This window comes from Buceros rhinoceros, unplaced genomic scaffold (genome assembly GCF_000710305.1).
Source record: "Buceros rhinoceros silvestris isolate BGI_N320 unplaced genomic scaffold, ASM71030v1 scaffold752, whole genome shotgun sequence".
Classification (NCBI taxonomy): domain Eukaryota; kingdom Metazoa; phylum Chordata; class Aves; order Bucerotiformes; family Bucerotidae; genus Buceros; species Buceros rhinoceros.
The window spans coordinates 68,813-74,025 of NW_010399264.1; positions in this window are offsets into that span (position 1 = coordinate 68,813).

Here is a 5,213-nt window from a genome sequence, read left to right on the forward strand (position 1 = left end):
GAACAGAAAAATAAACCTCCCTGAGAAGTGCTCTGCCAAAGTTAAGGGGAAAAGAGGTTACGAGCATTTGTGGGAAACAGTGCTAAAAGGGAAGGATAAAAGACACCAAAAATAAAAAAAATAAAAGAAGAGGAAAGAGCAGAGGGAGAGAGGACTGGGGCTAGGGCTATGCCAGTCAGGAGGGATTTGGCCGGATGATGGTTTTACTGCATTCAAATGTGTAAGATATACTTTGATTAATTCTAGCAGACTACACTAAAGTCGTACTCGCAACTCCCAGTGCACTAATTATGGAGAAGAGGCGGACAGTGACTCATGTTGGAAACTTCCCAACTTCCAAAGGGAAAAAAAAAAGAAGAGGAATCTCAGCACTCAGGCAACCACGACAGTCCCCGGACCCATGCTGGGAGAAAGGTCGAGGCAGGCACAGCTGCGTGGAAGTAACACTGGCCAGGCTGTTCCCAAGGAGGGCTGGCAGGGGAGCCACCCACCCAAGAGGATGGGGGCCGTGGGGGAGGTGGGGGTAGTTGGTTGTGGGGTGCCTCTCCAGGGCTGGATTTGCCTCAGCATCTCATCTCCAATGCAGGCAGGGTAGCTGTTTCCCTCATTGCTAACCTATTACCTGGAGACAAGGATGCTGCCATCCCAGCAGGGATGCCCTCAGGAAGACGTCAGTGAAGTCTGCCCTAAGGTAGGACATTTCTCCTCCCTGACGCCCAAAAAAATTTCTGCCAGGTGGTGAAACAGAAGAGGGGAGGAGCTGGGGGATTGCTATGTGCTCTACCACCACCCTGTCACCAAGCCTTTCAAAGCCAGTTGCAGCTGAAGTGCTGGAGCCATGGTCTGGAGGAGACATGGATGGAGCCCATCAACTCAGGGCTCCATGAAGGTTAGATCTGAGAGGCTCACAGAGAGAAAATAAAAGTCACAGACCCTGTGTTAAGCCTCAGGTGTCCTGCTCACCTCCTGCATGGTGAGGAGCAACCTCCACTCCATTTGTGAAGTATGTAGCAAGAAGGAGATGCAAACATACCCACACAAATGTTTGCTCAGCAATGATTACCGCCAGCTCCAAAACATCTATCAGGGCAACAGTGGAGAAACTACAGGGGGTCCTTGCCGGATATTTATTATCCCATCTCTGCTCCACTCTCATCTACTCATTTTTAACTCTCTGAGAAGCCAACAGCATCAGAAACCAAAGCCAGAGCATCAGGTTAACAGGTTTCTTCTCCAGGCTTTTGGCCACATGTTTGAATTGGTTCAGCCCACGAATAACATCAAAACCCCATAATCTTACAGGTTTGAGATAGAGGTGGGGGGACGGGGACGGGATGGGGACAATAGATTTAATGCCTTGTAATCAATTGTAGTTTCGTTCCTCTAGCTCTTTTCTTTAGGGAGAAAAAACAATGACTTCAAAAAAAATTACATATTCTTTAAAGAAAGCAAGAAAGAAAGCTGCAGGGTGTGACCCCTCAATCTCCACCATCATGCCTCGTGGCTCAGACCGCAGCTTGGCAGTGCCAGGTATGTCTCTCACGGGTGCGCATCTCTCTAGACCCGAGCAGGAACCCATCCTGTGGCCTTCCCATGGCATTAACAACGAAATGAGGCATTAACAAGCTGTTACTCTGTAACACTGTGCTCCTCTCTTCCTCCCTGACTCCACCACAGACCCAATTGGCTCCATAACCACTAGAGGGGGATGGAAGGTAACTAGTTGAGGAGATGATTTCATCCTATTTTGTCCTCCTGGGAAACACAGTCATCAATGGGTTGGGGAGCTCTGCAGTTCTGGGCAGGGTATGAACATCCACCACACTCCAAATTCACAGCATCTAATTGAAGAGGTTTTCCCCATCACCCACCAGGACCAGCAGGTTGCTGAAGCAACCTTCAAAATGGAGGAGCCACATGGGATGTCAATTTTGTTCTCTAGAGAGGGCTGTTGTGATACTGGTTGGGGAACGAAGCCCCTCAGGGTTCTCCCTTTGGGGAGAGAAAATTAACCAAAGAGCAGGATAAAGAGCTGCAGAAACAGCTACAAACTGCAAAGATGGGATGGTGCAGGTGGTGTGAGAAGGGGTTAAAGGCATCCTAATTCAAAACGTATGTAATGGCCCATGCCTCAGCCCCCTTCCAGAGAGGTTGCAACACCCATGAGCAGGCAAGCCTGGGGCAGGCAAGAATCAAGCTGCTCTGCAAGACTCGTATTTTCTGGGAGGCCACAGAAGCGGAGCAACCACTAGATGGGAGGAAATGCTCCTTCAGGCAAGAACAACCCGCCACAGCCCTGGGAGAGGATGAAACCCTGGGTGTCCTCCAACCACCCTCTTCCTAAGTGAAGAATATACAGAAAACTTTGCCTGGTGACCTGTGAGATTTTCTAAGGGTAAAATAAATAATCTTCCTGTTGGAAAAATAGAGTTTTAAGAAAACAAGAGTTTGGTAACATCCATTTGGCAGAGTTTTCCATTGGAAACATCAGGGCATTTGTGCTTTTGGGCTCCCCACACCTTGCTTGCTTTCTGATTTATGCCACAGGACAGCACCTCCACCAGCAAGCTGCTGGGCTCTGGTGGTGTCCCTTTTGCTTCACCACTCAGGATACCTGGCACACCAAAGAGGAGGAGGCTCCAGGCCACAGTCTGGCCACCTGCCTAAAGGCAGATGCTGATGCTGACATGGAGCATGTCAGCATGGCTTGATCTCCATAGCCCATACTGTCTCTGAAGGTCATTACCAGAAATAAGCAGAAAGCAGATCACTTGCAAACTCCCATAAAGTAGTCCATAGATGGGGTAGGGGGGCTCTCCCTGTGACCAAACCACACACAAAACTCTTTAGGATGCTCAAAAGCCAATCAGAACCACCTGCAGGTCCAACTGAGCCTTCCTAGTTCCTCCATGTTGAACCCAGGATATCACAGCAGGGAAAAGGTTACTCAGGAGCTACAGGAAGCCATCTCCACCTTCCTGGGTCCCTTACCTCACCCTTACCCAGTGATGTCCAATAGCATCCACAGGGCACAGGCATAGTGGGCTAGAGGCCACCACCACAACCCCACGTTCTCCTGATGCCTCTGTTTTCTTGCTGCAGGCTCTCAGTAAGGCCAAGGGCCACTGTCGTACACATGTTGGTCAGATGTTCTCTTAGACCACAAGCGTGGTGGAACTTGAACAAAAAGCTGTGGACACCTTGCAGGGCATGGTGACACCTGTGCCGATACTCTTCTCTTGGTGGGGAACTGCTGCCTGTAGGAAATCAGCCACAGGGGAAAAACCTCCAGGCTTTCAGAGATGCTGGCTTGTTCCGCCTTCCCTTTTCCTACCCTCCCCAGTTTTCCCGCCTTGCTATTGCAGCTGCAGGACAAAGTGCTGATGAGACAGGACTAGATCCAACCCCAGTTAGTCATCTCCCAGTAATTAATTTGGGTTACTGAAGAAAGGACACCACAGTTTTCTCAGGTGGCTGTTGAGACTCCCAACCACAAGTAAGTACACCAGGGAGAAAGGGCGATGCTGGTATGTGGGGCACTGAGCCACACAAAAGCGGTGCAGTCCTCTGCTCTGGGCTGGGAGACAGTGCCCTGCTGCCTCCAGTGCTTCTCTAGCACCCAAAACACCTTGTTGCATCAGGGAACAGAGAAGTCCACGCCTTACGGCGCCAGACCCGATCCCTACTAACATTCCCACTGCACACTGGGCTGTTTTGTCTACGTGTTGCCCGTGATAATACCGCCTGCAGTAATACACGCAGCACAAACATGGTGCATTGTATCAGTCATCATAAAGCTGACAAAGCATCAAAACCATCTGAAGCTGCCAACGTTTCACCACTCACCATGTAAAGTTCCTTGAGTCTTTGCTGTCTGGGCCCTATAAGCAATATCATGCTATAAACAGTATCGTCCTATAAGCAATATCATCCTACCTGTAATATAATCCCATAAGCTATATCATCCTCTAGGCACTGCAATACAGCATAGCGCAGTTTAACTTCACACCGTGACGGTCCCTAGGTTGGGAGTATGGTCTCAATATGCCCATTTGTCTGGGGAAAACACCGGCTCTGGCTGGTACAAGAGTAAGACAAGCAGATGCTCAGCAAGCACTGCAAAGCACAAATCTTTTGGCATAGGAAGGACAGAATTGGGATGTGTAAGAGGTATCTCATGGCACATCTCAGGTGGCATCCTTCAGCTCCAGGGAATTGGGCTACACCTCTACCCACATCTCTGAACGTGGGGTTGCATCTCAGCCATTTGTCGCAGAGCTAATGGAGAGCATAATGGAGTTGCTTTGTCACACCCTAAGCCTGACGTGACAAATTGCCCTCTGGGGTACTGGTTTGATCCCACTGATTCAAGAGTGAACCTGGAGGATAAATAGAGATGCATGTGCAGCTATATTGGGGTGGAATTCATCCTGCCATTCATGTGCTTCTGTGCTATCTCCTTACCTGCAAACTAGGAAGGACAGGGCATTTCTCCTCTCTTTTGAACCCTCTGGAGCATGGGCTGCCTCTCCCCACCTTCCTGGCCTGAACCCCGCGCAACGGGGCTGTGCTCTCAGCTGGGATGCTCCTGTGAGAACTCTTCAGTGACAGAAAATAAATTCAAACCCGATGCGAACACCCGTTGTGTAAGAGACTATTGCACATCGTAGGCCACCCTTGGGTCAGCAATGCCCTGGAGCAGCCTTTGGGGAGGGTGGTTAAAAACACGGGCTGATGAAACCCAGACTGGACTTACCTTGTTTGGTAATTACAGGCTCTGAAAAATCAGTGCTGTAAATGTATCACGGGTGGCTCGTTGAAATGCTTCCCGGACAGATGCATGGGCTGTAACGTGTGTTTTGATTAGGTCACTGCAGTAAGTCTTGGCTTCACCAGGGCCCTAAGTGTCCGTGCTCCCTCAAACAGAGATGACATAAAGCCAGGAAGTCATCCAAGCGCTCTTCTCACTGTGGGACTCAGCAAACAAGACCTTATCCTATGTATTAACCCAGGCAGAGCTTGGGTGCTAGAGCGTCTCTTCTTCCTGTTGGCATAAGAAAAATAAAAGAATAAAAAAATGTTCAAACGAACCCTAAAGAAAAGACCTGTGTTGACTAGAGCAAATTTCCACGTGGAGAGAAAACTGGAAGAAAGGGTTGAATATTTTTTTTTAGTCTGGAAGTCCTTGAGGGGCTTTTTTTTTTTTTTTTCCC